The sequence below is a fragment of the Odocoileus virginianus genome, chromosome 30 (assembly GCF_023699985.2).
Source record: "Odocoileus virginianus isolate 20LAN1187 ecotype Illinois chromosome 30, Ovbor_1.2, whole genome shotgun sequence".
Taxonomy (NCBI): domain Eukaryota; kingdom Metazoa; phylum Chordata; class Mammalia; order Artiodactyla; family Cervidae; genus Odocoileus; species Odocoileus virginianus.
This window is the reverse complement of record NC_069703.1, coordinates 6,193,062-6,209,187: the sequence shown is the minus strand read 5'-3', so window position 1 is coordinate 6,209,187 and position 16,126 is coordinate 6,193,062. Positions and strand designations below refer to the sequence as shown.

The window sequence follows — 16,126 nt, the reverse complement described above, 5'->3', positions numbered from 1 at the left end:
TAAAGAAGTTGTGGAACATATATACAATGGAATATTACTCAGCCATAAAAAGGAACGAATTTGAGTCAGTTGTAGTGAGGTAGATGAACCTAGAGCCTGTTATACAGAGTGAAGTCAGTCAGAAGGAGAAAAATAAATATATACTAACACATATATATGCAATCTAGAAAAATAGTACTGATGAACCTATTTACAGAGAATAAATGAAGACATAGGCATAGAGAATGGACTGGTGGACACGGTAGGGGAAGGAGAAAGTGAGACAAACTGAGAAAATAGTATTGACACATATATACTATCATGTGTAAAGTAGATACCTAGCAGGAGGTTGCTGCTAGTGCACAAAAAAGGAGTCCAGCCTGACATGCTGTGACAACGCAGAGGGGTGGAATGGGGGTGGAGATATATATATGTATATGTATATATACACGTATGTAATTATGACCGATTTGCATGGATGTATGGCAGAGACTGGGCTTCCCATGTGACTCAGTTGGTAAAGAATCTGTGTGCAGTGCAGGAGACCCGGGTTCGATCCCTGGGTTGGGAAGATGCCCTGGAGGAGGAGATGGTAACCCACTCCAGCATGCTTGCCTGGAGAATCCCATGACTGGAGAAGCCTGGCGGGCTATAGTCCGTGGGGTCACAGAGAGTTGCACACGACCAGCATGCACACGGGGCAGAAACCACCACACTGCCGTAAAGCAATTGTCCTCCAATAATAAAATGTGTCAGTGTACACACACATGAAAGAAAACCATGGTGCCTTCTGTTTAAGGAACAGGTATCACAACAAAAGATAGTGGTTGGGTTCAAAGCGCTTCAAGAGACGTATTAGGATACTGGTTTGTTGAAAATAGCAGTTTATTTCATTTGCATCTATACGGGTCAGAACATAAGCAGACCAAGGCTGATAAGATGGCCTTATGATGTTGGCGATAACCGTTCTTTCTGTCTTATCACTTTGCCCTGTCTACCCCACATCTTCCATCTTCCAGCTGCGATGGCTGCTTGAGTTTCTATTACTGTGGCAAAAGGGGATAGGAAACGGGAGGACAGTCTCCTTTCCTTTTAGAAAAGTGACCTAGAGGTTGCGGACATCATGTGGCTCATATTCCGATGCTCAGAACCAATCACATGACTACTACTCTGCAAGAGAGGCTAGAAGATGTAATCTTCAGGGATGCGGCCACGAGCCCTGCCGTGCCTTCTCTTTCCTTAGAGGAAAGGGACAGTGGGTATCTGGGAGGGCAACTGTGAGCCTCTGCTGCACAAGGATAGTAGCGTGTGTTCTTCAGTGTTGCTACACAACTGTGGCTTTTAGGCAAATTCATACGTGATAGTATACTTTTTAACGAGGCATAATTCTAATTCACAGACAGCACCAGAACATATCATGCAATGTTTGTATCTTAATGTATCGCTCAGGCATCCATGTTAGGAAAGGAAATTTTGAATATATTGTCATTCTATTTATTTATTTACTGTATAATTTACTTACAGTGTTGTACCAATCTCTGCTGTATAGCAAAGGCACTCAGTTGTACATAAATATATACATTCTTTTTTTATATTCTTTTCCAAATTATGGTTTATCACAGGATACCAAATATAGTTCCTGGTGCTATACATTAGCACTTTGTTTTTTATCCATTCTAAATATAATAGTTTGCATCTACCAGTCCTCAACTCTTAGTCCATCTCTCTCTTCATCCCCACTGCCCCTTGGCATGAATGTATTGTCATTCTTAAGTTAAAAGTGATTATACTCTCTTTAAATGGCTTTTTTTGGTGGTGGGGGGGGAGAATGGACTCATTTTGACAAGCTGGAATTTTCACATGGAATTTCCATTAGCACAAATCCATATGCATCAAAATGAGAAAAGGCTTCAGGACAGGGAGTAGGTCAGAACTTTTCATTCTGGATCAAATGTGACTCTGCAGTTGTCAGTGGTCAGTAATTAGGGCCGACTTGGTGATGCAGATCCTAGGAAGGAAGCCAAACCATTACAAACTCATTTATAACTACCCCAGCATCTGTGAGTAACCATATTAATAAGTAATTTTAGGGTCTGGGTTCTAAAATAATTTGATTAAAATATAATAGTGACTCTTGTTTCTCCACAAGAAGATAGGGCTAGAATGCTCTGCCATTTCTTTTTTCTGGCTACTTCCTGTCTGGATTTCATTTGCTGCTCTCTACCCAGAATGCAGTGTCAGGGAGAACCACTGTGTGGTCAGGAAGGTTTGTTTGTACAAAAATACATGAATATTTTGTTCTGGTTGGTGGTTGCTGATACCTAGATTCTTATTGCAAAGCCTGGCGCACGTCACACGTTACAGGTTTTTGGTTGAGATTCCTCATCGTGTGCATGTTTACATTTTGCCCTCGGGTTTTCTCTTATTCCATTACACGCAACAAAGGTGATTTTGACATCTTTTTCCTGTTTTCCTCATACGGGCGAACTAGTCTTGCAGGCTCTCTTCTGGTCACCTCTGAACTGAAGTTAGCAGGCTTTGTTGTTTAATATGAGGCAGATGTTCCTGTTGGCTTCGTACTAGGAACATACACTGTGTCTTCAACATTGTCCTGGTCTATTGTTCAGCAGTGAAGTCTCCGAGTCTCTGGGGCCCCTCCTTGTCACTCCACCTTAAACCTCCTTCAGCAGACCAGCAGAAATGGCCGCCACTGCATCAGTCGTCGCAGCTTCATCTTTAGCATCGAGACAGGGTGAAAGTCTCTATGAAACTACCTATTTCTTTTTGACTGTTGTTCTTTCTGAGAACGCTTTTTGATGGATTTCCCTATAAATGATTGTTTGGTTCAGGTCTCTGCTTCCAGGAAGGGTGATATTACCCTTTTTCTGAGGAGGCCACCGAGACGAGTGACTTTGCTCAAGAATCTTTCTTTATTGCGCCACTTCATTTTCAGTGAGCTACTGTAAGTGACCCTCTGTTTATAGGTGAACAGAGAATGGCTATAAGCCCTCGGAAATACTTCAGGATTTTAGATAAAGTACGAATGAGAGGAGGCAGACCCCCTCCACGCGAGTCCCTCCCGGCGGGCATCACGGTATCGCCAGCAGCAAGCCCCGCCCCCCCCCCCCCCCCCCCCGAGCGGTCTGCAGCAAGCCCCGCCCCCCCACCCCCCGCAGCGGTCTGCAGCAAGCCCCGCCCCCCCAGCGGTCTGCAGCAAGCCCCGCCCCCCAGCGGTCTGCAGCAAGCCCCGCCCCCCCACAGCGGTCTGCAGCAAGCCCCGCCCCCCCCCCCCCGCGGTCTGCAGCAAGCCCCGCCCCCCCACAGCTGTCTGCAGCAAGCCCCGCCCCCCCACAGCGGTCTGCAGCAAGCCCCGCCCCCCCACAGCAGTCTGCAGCAAGCCCCGCCCCCCCCCCCCCCCCCCCCGCGGTCTGCAGCAAGCCCCGCCCCCCCACAGCTGTCTGCAGCAAGCCCCGCCCCCCCCACACAGCGGTCTACAGCACGTGTGCGTTGCCTGTTGAATGAACGACTATGAATTGGAAGACAGTTTAATAAAGAAAAAGGACGAGAAAAGATTTGAAAGGGAAATTTTCTCAGGCAGCCTAGAGAGGTTAGGTTAGCTTAGTTGGAGAACAGAAAGGAAGGTTATTTATAGGATGTAGAAACTCATGGTGGGCTGGACAAAGAGGGACCCAGACCTGGAGAACTGAACGAGTTATCTCACAGCAGGGCTTTTAACACCAAGAGCTTTGAAGTGCCTGTTTCTGCTCTCAGGTTTATGAAATCATTTTTATCATGAGGTGGTTGAATCTGTTGCTGGGTTGTTTTGTTGGGGTGCAGCTCTGGGAGGAGGGGTGTCAGAGAATGCATGTGTGCACATGTGAACACACGCATGTACACATTAGTGGGAGCTGATCAACCAAGGCCTCAGGTAGGAGCAGCACTTGACTTGTGAACCATCCTCGTACCCCAGAACCCTGGGACCATCCCGCTTTCCACCTACTCAGCTAGTTAATCTCTTTGACAACAAAGACATTATTGGCAATATAGGAGGACTGTGTTCAAGGCTGTTTTACCTAGTCTTTAAGAACCTCAAAGGTATTTTTGCAAATATCTTTGATGTCTGGGCCCCAGGGTTTTGGTACCTGGTTGTGACTTGGATAACAGAAATGTTGGCTCCTTACTTTTAGTGTCTTGGAAGGTTTTCAGAGCTCCCAGAACATTTCACGATTATCTCCTTAGAGCAGTGGGTACATTTCTATTATATAGAAAGAGATACTGAAACAAAACAAAAAGACATATTTTGAAACACTATTTAAAAGAAAATGGAAGAGTCACTAATCATTAGGGAAATGCAACTCAGAACCACCACGGGATATCACTTCATACCCGTTAAGATGGCTGTTACCAAAATACCCAGAAAACACTAAATGTTGGTTAAGTGGCAGAGAAATTGGAGCTCTTGTGTGTTGCTGGTGGGAATTTAAAATAGTACAGCTGCTCTGGAAAACAGTATGGTGGTTCCTCAAAAGTCCTGCCATAGAATTACCAGTTGATCCAACATAATTCACCTGAGTGTATATCCACAATAACTGAAACTAGAGACTTGAGCAGATTGTTGTACAGCAATAATTAGAGCAGTCATCGATTGCTCACCATGATTACTCACATAGCCAAAAGATGGAAACAATTCACATGTCCATTGATAGATGAATGGATAAACAAAATTTATGCATACATGCACTAGCCTTAAAAAGGAATGGATTTCCGATGCATGCCATAACATGAATGAATCTTGAAGACATTATGCTCAATGAAATAAGCCAGACAAGAAGGAAAATAAGGACAAATATTGTTAACCATCCCACTTATGTGAGACCCAGGATAGTCAAATTCAAGGAAATGGAACGTAGAATAGGTGCTTACCGGGTGTAGGAGGAGGTGGTGGCGAGGGGGAATTGTTGTTTAATAGGTTCTGTATAGGATGATGAAAAAATTCTGGAGGTAGTGGTGATGATTGCATAACAATACTGTTAATGCCACTGAATGTACATTTGAAAATGCTTAAACTGGTAAAGTTTGTTAGGTATATTTTACCTCAATAAAAAAAGGTTTGTGCAAAAATGTTTTAAGATACAAAAAAAAAAAAAAGGAGGATGGAACTGAAGAAAGTCATGACTTGACTGGTTTTTCCCCAAAGACTTAAAATAATCAGCAAAAAGTTGACTAATATTGTGTTGATTTTAAGTTTTATCAAGTAAAAAATTGTCTGTATGGCTTTAAAAATAATCTCTGTGTAACTTTTTTTAAAAAAGAATACTTCCTGAAACCATTGTTGGATTGTGTTGAACTGGGAAATGTTCAGTTTTCCTATGGGTCTACATGGTACTTACATTTGGCCACCTGACTTCGTTTCCACAATGCCCTAAAAGAACGCTGACCACCTTGACTGTAAAGAAATCTCCAGTTACTGCTGCCACTTCCAGGCCAGTTCCCAAATCTTCTTAAAAGCTCAGGCACCTGCATTTTAAACCCCAAACCTGTGCAAGTCGTGTGCTTGCTTCTAAGGGTCTGGATTCATGTTTTTACCTTCCCTTCCATTTTTATGAAGATGGGCTGCTGTTAGAAATTTGGAGACCTCTACTGACTTCTCTCTCCTCCCTCTCCTGAGGCATCCACAGCATGAGTCCAATTTTTTTCTTTCTAAATTTTTATAGTCTTTGTCTTTATCCTGTGTTTAATCTATGAGAGGATTGAAGCCCCTCACAACACAGTTCACTATTTTGGGGGGATACAAGGAAGTCATGGACTGGGGGTGTGTGGCTGCTCATTTCATAGGAAGTAATTGGCTCAGAATATGAGCTTCTTGACACGTGCCTATGTTTAGAGACTTACACCCCCTTTTCCTGTGCCATCTTCTGAAACAGCTAGCTTTTTGTTTTTAATCCTTTCTACAGGTGATTGATGATGTCTTCTTCAAAATGAATCTTAAAAAAATTTTTTTTAATCTGTTTTTTTTTTAATACAAAATATTAACTCGTGTAATACTCAGAACAATCCTTTGAGTTAGGAGCAATTAGTATCTCCATTCAGAATGAATCTTAAAGTGTATTTAAAAAAAAAAAAGAGCCTGGAAGAGAGATGTTTAACTTTAGGATGGAGATCTATCTATCTGTCTATTTTTCCCCTTTGTCTTCCTCAGATTGACTTATTTCCTGATTGTAACGACTATAATGCACTTTGGTTTCGGTACTTTGATATAGATGATTGTGTTCAAATTGTCTTACCTTTGGCTCCGTTGTGCCTATTTGTACCTTTTGTAAAACTGTTGAAATGTGGAGAGTATCTAAATGTCGGTGACTTAAAGTTAAAATGTGATTTATTTTTTTTAATTTTTTTTATTTATTTTTTTTAACACAGCCTGGGTATATTTTATAGTAGTAGGACAGGTGGAAAGAAAAAATTTTTTAAATCATCTGGAACCATAAAGAAACATAAAAAGGTTGAAAACTTATGCCCAGACCACAGGGTGGTGAGTTTTTCCTTCTTTCTTTCATCTCTCTAAGTTTTTTAATGTTAAAACATACTTGCTTACATAAAAATATTTATCTGAGTCTGGCCTGGCAGTCACTCAGTCGTGTCTGACTCTTTGCGACCCCATGGACTGTAGCCCACCAGGCTCCTCTGTCCGTGGGATTCTCCAGGCAAGAATACTGGAGTGGGTTGCCATTTCCTTCTACGTTAAAATGTGATTTAAAGGCACACAATCAGAGACAGAGAAAGGCAGGAATCTTTTCCACTGATGCTCCTCACACTTAGGGGTTTAGTCGCTAGGTTTTAAGTTCACACACCTACTGGTTTAGAAACCAGCTTGGTCCACTGCTGGGCATTTGCTGACAACTCGTTCTTCATCTAAATCTCTCTTTTAAAATTACTTTCCCCATTTGTCTTATTTTCTATCTGGAACAAGAAGTGAAAGGAGTATGAATTCAAAGACACTGTATCTTAAATTATGGGTCATCCATACAATTTTCTTTTAAACCATGTATACAAAAGCTAGCCCCCGTTACAAAAATGTAAATTCAGAATATTATAAGAGTTTCCTTCAGTTATTTTTCTCGATTTAGAGCAGATGGAATAAGATTCCTTATTACTTTTAACCTGTGTGTAGTCATCTCTCATTTTAAAGGTCTCCTGCAGTGACTAGCGCAGATGCGTAATTAAGCATTTCCGTATCTGGTGCGCATGGGATGCCCGAGCACGCTTCTCTTGAGCGCGGCGTCCTGCTCTGGTTTCTGCCACGCGACTGGGGGCGCACTGCTCGTCTTTGCCAGCTCTCTAGTCTCGCTCTCTGCCTTCCTTGTGCGGGGGGCCGCCTCTTTTAACGACCTGGAGAAAAGGGAAGTTCTCGGTCCTGGGGAGGACGGAAGACAGGCCTGCACGCCTTCCTCTTTTTAAAGTGTTTGTACCCATAATTTACAGATTATCAATTCTAAAACTACGAAAGCTTAAGGCAAGGCAGGTTGGATCGGTTTCTTCTTGCTAGGTAAGAAGGAATACCTGCTTTATATCCAACTAGGAACCTGTCCGGTTATTGATTTAGTTTTATTGCCCCTGTGTCTTAATTTTTAACTTTTTTAAAATTGAAAGTTGTTGTTAGAGCAAGGTTGCAACCACAGCAGAAGCGATTCACCTCATGGTGACCGAGGCCCTGGGTTGCCTTTTCATTGCTTTAGCTCATCTTTTGCCAGCTGGAACTCCTTGTGTTGTGCTGAGGTGAATCACTCAGAGAGCTGAGCTTCCAAATCGAGGGAGCCCAGCTCCAGGAAGGGCAGCCCCCCACCCCAGACTGGATATATCAGAGACCCAGGTGGGATTTCATTCTGCTTCTCGCTTCTGCTTCTCGCTTCTGCTTCTGAGTATCGTCTTCACTGAGTCCCTTTCTGAAGACCACCTTTCTTCACTCCTCGGATTACATAGGGGTGAACACATGGGTCCAGCCTCCATCTCCTTTCTCCATCTTCTCTCTCCATCTCCTCACGTTCACCGGATGGGGAACCTCCTGGTCTCTGTCCTCAGGGGCCTTCTGGTTCAGTTAACACAGTGAGGGCCTGGGCCAACTGGTTGCACAAAGAGCTCTCGGGAACTTGCTTTGTGGATGTGGTTTGCAGTTGGAAAGGAAAGCATTTTTAATAAGGCAGATAATCTGATGGGTGTGCACCCTCTTGGGTATATGAAGTGCTGTAATACACCTACTTCCTCCTTCAGGGCTATCCATTTATCCTAGAGTTTTAAAATAAATATTATTTGTTATCAAAGCAAATGCATAAATATAACAGGGACTAAGATGGAACATATACAAGAATTCTTAAGACATTCCCTAGGGAAAGTAACTTAATTTTGTACTTGGGATCTGCTCCTCTGTTAGGATGCTTTGGTAGGATAGTTCAAGAAGCATCAACATTTCTGGCCAATTATAGCCTGCAGTTGGAAGCTTAACATGAAACTATGGAGTAAGATATTGAATGCTTTTGCCTGTTTTAGTTCAATGAGATCAAAAGATTTGCAGCCTGTGTATTGTAGAATTGGGAAAAGAATACTCCCACTGGGGAAGGCTGAACTCGGAACACTAATCTTTCAAGGAACGCAGGACTGATTACTAATATTGTTTCTGGAATGAGGCTGAATAGTAAGATTTAGCCTGTTCAGGAGGCCGCAGTTAACATGTTTCCTTGTTGACTGCAAGATCGTGTCATGCGGCCCTGTCTCCTGAGTTCTCTTCACATAGCACGGCTGTCTTTTTTTGGGGGGCTGCAGAAAGAAGGTAAAACTCTAACCACGGGGTCTTCTCTCCACGCAGCTGAGGCCACAGCTGAAGTGCTTTCCTGTGATTTAAATACCTTTCCTGTGATTTAAATACCTTGGAGAGTTAGTAAAACATTGACTTACGAAGGCTTTTACGTTAATATCCTGATTTGCAAATGCATCCAAGTTTCTCTTTATATATATATTATGTACATATGTGGAATATATGCATATAGAATAACCCTTATTAATAGGGTAATGCAGAAATCAGCATTATTGAATACAGCAATAAACTATTGCTGCACTTTTGGACATCTTAGAATAAAATTCTAATAATGCCTGTCAGTGAAGAGAATTCAAAAGCAACCAGTTTATAAATGGGGAATGCCACCAAGGCTTTTTTATGTCTGTCAGTTTCTCCTGAAGCATAAAAACAGCTCCCCTCCCCCCAAAAGAAACTTCCTCCAAACATTAAGGAAAAGTTTGAAAAAATAAAATTACTCACAGTGTGCTACCCTTATACAGGTTGATTTTGGTTATTTATAAAAAAAGTAAACAAAAAGCTAACAAAGCCTTTGCCGTAGGACTAAGGTTTCCTGAATACTTGCTTCAGGAAAAGCGCTCTTGAGGGTAAATTGATACCAGTGATGGTTCTGGGCGCCGCTCCTAGCAAAGGGGTGAGAGCAAAAAATGTTTGTCTCTGGCCTCTGCTCTTTCGTAGGTAAAAGATGAATTAACAGCTTAAATTGTCTTTCAAGAGCTTTCCAAAGCAGTGTGTACGCTAAGTTGTTTCAGTCGTGTCTGACTCTTTGTGACCCCATGGACTGTAGCCCACCAGGCTCCTCTGTCCATGGGATTCTCCAGGCAAGAATACTGGAGTGGATTGCCTTGCCCTCCTCCAGGGATCTCCCCAACCCAGGAATGAAACTCTTGGGTCTCTCTTGGGTCTCCTGCATTGGCAGAAGGGTTCTTTACCACTGCCGCCACCTGGGTGGGAAGCACTACAAAAATAAATAGAGATCTTTGGCTTAGCAGAATTTAAAATCAATTTAAATATCAGCCTGATGGTTCTTGTTAAGAGACTGAGTTTAAAATGAGAATTTTTACAACTAAGATATTTGAAAACTTGGGGAATATTTTAAAAGTACAGATTATTAGGCTGCAACCCCAAACATTTGCGGCATGGGGCAGGAACCTACATTTTTAAAAGGCTCTCTTAGGGATTCCGGTTTGAGAATAAATATTTAGGTAACAGAAGGAGATAAGAGGCAGAGTGGTAGAGTTGAAAAAAGTATTTACAACAATGTACCTTATGCTTTTTCTTTTTTTTGTATTGAAGTATAATTGATTTACATTGTTGTAGTAATTTCAGGTTACAGCAAAGTGGTTTAGATACACACACACACACACACACACACACACACACACTTTTTCAGATTCTTTTCCATCATAGGTTACTATAAGGTATTGAATATCGGTTCCTGTGCTACATAGTAGGCGCTTGCTGTTTATTTTACATATAGTAGTGTGTGTCCATTAATCCCAAATTCCTCGTTTATCCTTCCCTCCCCCTTTTTTGCCTTTTCTTTTTTGCTTAAGATTGAAAAGTTTATTGTATATATTGTTTTGAGGAGGATTTTTGTCCTTATACTTAAGGAAAACAAAATCTGAAGATACTGTTTTTTTCCACCTTGCAATTTTGGAATAAAAGCACAAAAGAAATCTTATAATGGCTATTATCCCACAGTGAAAAAATAATCCTTTATCTGCAGAGTGTAGTTGACAATGAAAACAAGGGCTGATGTATAAATATTATTCTTAGAATTTTTGAGTATGCGGTCCTAGTATGTATCTTGGTGAAAAAGATAAGCAGTGGAAACATTCTTGTTAATATTTTTATCACTAAGACTGACAGTTATGCCTCAGTTATTAATCTAGGAGTTTGAGGAAATAAGCTGGAATTTGGGTTCACCCAAGTATAAGTCTAGACAAACTAGTCAGTCTGCATGTAGTTTGCAAAAATGAAGTTAAACCAACTTGTTTTGAAATATGTGAATCACAATAGCACTTAGACCCAGAAAGATTAATGAGCAGAGAATAGGAACAGGTTTTCACATGAGAAAATAGTTGCAGATATGCCTATGGGGAAATGGGCCACTCCAAATCAAAGAAATGGAAGTAAAAAAAAATGAGAAGCCATTTTATAGCTATTTAATGAATACAAATATAAATAAAACAAAGCTTATGTGGCGTGAGAAAAATGGGTACATTCATGCATTTCTGGCAACACTGTTAATAGCTCAGTTCTTTTAGGAGCCCATTGGCAGTGGATGTGAAAAATCATACAAATGGTGAGACTCTTTGACCCAGCCATCCCACTCTTTGGAATCTATTCTAAAGACAGACAGCTGAAGAAGAAAAAAACTGTAAGAAAAAAAAAAAAGCAAAAAGAAACTTTGTTGTGTTATTTCTGATGGTGAAAAATTAAAAGGAATGTAGGTGGCCAACAAATAAAATTGGAATTTTCATTATTCCACATGATATTCAGGAAGACTGGAAATGAAAACGATTTTGAAGAAAGCAAAGTAAAATGTATATATTTATGTATTGTAATAAATCTGTAAAAAGATGATCAAGAAATAGTTTTACTGTTGGTAATATATATGAATTTTAAAACAAAAAGTTTTAGCAACAGGTTTTATTGGAGCATTATATATTTTAAAGGGAGCATTCTAAAGTTTGTTGTACCTGTAATAATTTTTCTTCCTTCTTTGCATAATGCAGTAAAAATGGATGAAATAAGATGCTTTTTATTTGAAACTTGAAGGGCTTTAAAACTGTTCTCCTTTTACTAGTATACCTCTCCAGAAAAATTTTATAGCCACCTCAGTCGTCGTTGCTGCTGTAAAAATTTTTGTAGCCGCCCGAACCAAGTCTTTGCTGACTGTGAGGTCAGGCTGTCTGGATTTCAATCCCAGTTCTGTCACTTAGAAGAAACTGTATGACCATTCTGTGCTTTGATTTCCTCACCTGGAAAATGAAGATAACAGTGGCCTCTAACTGTGAGAACTAGATGATAGAATGTATAAAAAGTGCATAATAAGGTGAGTGGTGCTAAAAGCACTCACAGAATAAGCTGTTATTCCCTTACCCATCTTTGGAAGTCACTCTTGATTGCTCATCCTGCTTTCTTCCTTGCTAACAGAACCCCAATTTTGTTCAGATATCTGGCTGCGGTATAGCCAAACCTACAGGATGAATGAAAACTTCTTAGCTAATCATGGTCATCCTATCCCTGTTTGGCCCAAAGTAGTATAGAAGAGGTCATGTGACTTCATTTTGGTCAAGGAGACTTATTGGAAAGTCAACTGAGGGCTTCTGGGAAAGATGTTTCTCTCTTATTAAAAAAAGAGAGGGGTTCAGGGAGCCAGTCTCCTTACCTCTCCCTGCCTCCTGTGTTCCTACTTTGGACATTCTTGTGTGATAATGTGTTGTTTGGAGCTTTTGCCACCACTTTGTAAACATCAGAAGGTGGTCGCCAGCTGCCAGAGATGAAAGAACAAAGGATGACATCATAGAGCCACTGACCTACTCAGGCTAGACCACCTACCTCAGAAGGTACTGTTAAAGAGAGATATAAATGTCCAGACAGATTGCTTCAGCCAACTTTATTGTCTTCTGATGTTTACAGCTGAAAACATCCTAACTAACTGATAAGTTGTCATTGTCTAGTGTAATAATTTTAAAATTATCCCACCAGAAGAAATTATTTTTCATGAGTAGACTAAAATTTCTGAGCTAAGTCAACATTCTATGTTAGTCTTTTATCATAGGTACAAAATTTTCATCATAAAAAAATACATTAAATTTAACCTTACTTAATACCTATTGTATATTTTGGGCCTAGAAATATCTTCGAAAACTACTTTGATAATAAAAATGAAATGTATGTGGACTTGTATGCTTTTAATTATCCACATAAAAATATTCTCAAAATAAATACTCTAATGATGCAGATATTTTGCTGAGAATGAATGTAAACCTGTAACTTGCCAATTGATGATCCAGCTGCAGCTGTGATAGGATTAGGGCTTAAATATTTCAAATATCTGTTTAAAAATAAACTTTAGTGCAGCTGATGAGATTATGTATTTTAATAGATGTGTTTGCTAAAATTACATATCTGAAACAAATATGAAGTATTTTTCCTTTGCTCTGTCATAAAAACTTTTTTGCTTCCCAGTATACTGTTTAATGGAGAAGGCAATGGCAACCCACTCCAGTACTCTTGCCTGGAAAACCCCATGGATGGAGGAGCCTGGTGGGCTACAGTCCATGGGGTCGCGAAGAGTCGGACACGACTGAGCGACTTCACTTTCACTTTTCACCTTCATGCCCTGGAGAAGGAAATGGCAACCCACTCCAGTGTTCTTGCCTGGAGAATCCCAGGGACGGGGGAGCCTGGTGGGCTGCCGTCTATGGGGTCACACAAAGTCGGATGCGACTGAAGCGACGCAGCAGCAGTATACTGTTTAAATCAAAGTATGCTGGTAACCTCTTGATTCTTTCACATATTAAGCAAAATGGGAAAGTTATTCCTTTTTCATAATGTGAGTCTTGCCATCTTTCAAAAAGGTTAATTTGATAAAAATCGTCAAATGTGTTTTCTAGTGGTATTTTTATAACCAAAGTGAGCTTTATACCACATTTTTTACATATTATATAATTTTTAAGAATGATAAACTTTCTCCTTGTATAGCTGAAAATGTTAGTTCTCCCTTAGCAAAGGTGTTCTCAATTCCAGCACCTCCACAAAGTACCTATACTTCAGTACTTCATCCACATGGACACCACAACCTATCTCTGAGTTCCTCTTCATCATCTCAGGGATCTTTCTTCATCTGTAGCAAAAATTTTCTCCTACAATATTCTACCATTGCCAATTGGTATTCTCCCTGTTGGGGATGATTTTCCAGAGAAACAGAACCAATGATATATCATTTATATCTCTGGAAAATCATATATAATATATATATATGATATATAAATATAAATATAAATAAAAAATAAAATATAAAAATATAAAAATAAAATATAAATAAAATAAATAAAATTATATATATATATGCTGTGTGCTTTGTTGCTCAGTCAGTCATGTCCAGGTCTTTGTGACCCTATGACTGTAGCCCACCAGGCTCCTCTGTCCATGGAGATTCTCCAGGCAAGAATCCTGGAGTGGGTTGCCATGCCCTTCTCTAGGGGATCTTCCCAACCCAGGGATTGAACCCAGGTCTCCTGCATTGCAGGCAGATTCTTTACTTCTGGGCCACCAAGGAAGCCCAAGAGTACTGGAGTGGGTAGTCTATCCCTTCTCCAGGGGATCATATGCATATATATATATATATACACACACATATACACACACACACACACATGCACACACACTATTTTATATATATGTGTATGGCATATTTCATAGGGAATTTGTTCATGCGATTATGGGAAGTCCAGAATCTGCTCTGTAAGCCAGCAGACTGGAGACCCAGGGCAGCTGATGGGTGCTCTCCTTGGAATGGATGCAGACCCAGTCTTAAGGCAGTAGGGTGGAGAACTGCCCCTTGCTTGGGGAGGCTGGTCTTTTTTGTCTACTCTTTTTGTTCAGACCTTCAGCTGATTGCGTGAGGCCCATCCGTACAGTGGAGGGCAGTCTGCTTTACCTGAAGTTCACCCATTTAAACGTTAATCTCATCCGAATACACCCTCCAAGTTGACCCACAAAATGAACCACCACCTTCCTTTCTCAGCCCTTCCCCAGGCTGAGGTAATAAGGCTCTGCTCCCTGCGCCTGTTGCAGCACCAGAAGCGACAAGTGTGGATGTTACTTTTCTTCTTTTCTGCTTCTGGATTGTTCAGGTATTTTGGGAGTGGGCAGGAAGAAGGGGGATAAGGAGGAAAAAGTCACCTTATAAGTGATAAGAACCATTACTTACTGTGCACAATTGACAGAGCTAGTGTCTTAAGCCTGCGGAAATCTTGATAGAAGGGCCCTGTTGTCAGCTCTTTCCTGGATCTTCTTGAGAGCCTCCACGCCTCAGCTTGGATTCTTGGTATGAGTTGGGCAGAATCTGTCTTTCTCATGGAAGCCGCTTTGTGTCGAGGGAAAAGTCTGTGAGAAAATAACTGCTCTTCATACCTGGAACCCTCAGATTGGACTTGGAGAGAGGAGACTTGGGCTCTTGTCTTTTGCCTGCTTTGTGGTTTGGGGTACTTTTCTCATCATTTTTGCATCTCAGTTTCCTCCTATGCCAATTGGACACAAAAATAAAACCTCAGTGTTGCTGTGGGGATGATGTCAGAGGTTATGTGTAAGTGATTTATATCCTGTAAAGCACTACATGAATTAAGTTTGTGTTTTACTTTATCCTACTTGTTGCCACCAAACAAAACCTAATTTGTATAAAACAATCAGTTTTGCTCTAGGTACTCAAGACTACTGCCAGTCTGATCACCCTTTGATAGATTTGTCAAATTTTCTTTCAAGGAACGAAAGGGTATATCATAAGGAGTTTGTTTCCTGGATTGGGGACTCATATTCAGCAACCTTGCCTCACCCTAGTGTGACTGCTACCTTGCCTGGAAGCCCTTGCTGACAGTGAGGAGATGAATAATTAACCTAACAAGTTCTTGTGCAATTTCTTTGTTGCCTAGTGTCATGTTTGAAGATTAGACTTCCTGGGCAGAAGCCGAAACAATTTTTTCACTATGGCATTGAAAATAGCAACCGTGCTTGAATGAAGTAAAAACTGACTGATCATTCATTAGGTTGGACATTTCATTCAGTCAACACGTACTTGTTGAGAGGACTGCACTGTTCCGTGCCAGGCAGTAAGGAAGAAACAGAGGGAAAGAGAAGGAAATAAACCTGGAAAGAGAGATGCTTGATGGTGAGGCTGGTGACTTTGGACTTTTGTTGATGGTAAAGCAAATGAGGGTGTAAGTGCCCTGCTACATTCTAGCTGTGTAATTTTGGGTAAATTACTATTCTGTGCCTCAGTTTCTTCATCTGCGAAGTGGAAAGAATGAGAATATATCTCATAGTCCTGTCATGAGGATAAAAGGAGGTAATGCATGAAAAGCACTTAGCATAGTGCCTGAGACTGGCAGGCTGCTGTAGGTATTTGAGCTCAAGAAAATGTGTGTCAGGAAGCAAGTCTGGCAGCACCCTGAGGTTAGGATGCTACATCTCTGACAGGGGTAGTGATCGGGAGACTGTTGCAGTAAATGCGGGATATTTGGCAGCACCAGGGGCCTGCGAATTCAAGCTGCCTTTGTAGGCTGGTTGAAC

The 16,126-nt window shown here is 41.0% G+C and overlaps 1 protein-coding gene and 1 long non-coding RNA gene across 8 annotated transcripts in view; one reads left to right on the top strand and one right to left on the bottom strand.

The window, feature by feature from the left end:
* ANKRD44 (ankyrin repeat domain 44) overlaps nucleotides 1–16,126 on the top strand; it is a 311,038-nt gene that overhangs the window by 46,984 nt on the left and 247,928 nt on the right. The window contains exon 1 of one of the 7 annotated variants that reach the window (XM_070458491.1): nucleotides 7,328–7,522. The exons of the other annotated variants lie outside the window; for them this stretch is intronic. The gene's annotated coding sequence lies outside the window, so the exon portion shown is untranslated. Of the gene's footprint in view, nucleotides 1–7,327; nucleotides 7,523–16,126 lie in introns of those variants that run through there. 7 annotated transcript variants of the gene reach the window in all.
* LOC139032165 (uncharacterized) lies at nucleotides 11,000–12,356 on the bottom strand. Its single transcript, XR_011484680.1, has 3 exons — nucleotides 12,222–12,356; nucleotides 11,933–12,029; nucleotides 11,000–11,811 (listed from the first exon to the last, which is right to left on the bottom strand). It is a non-coding gene; the product is annotated as an uncharacterized lncRNA (long non-coding RNA).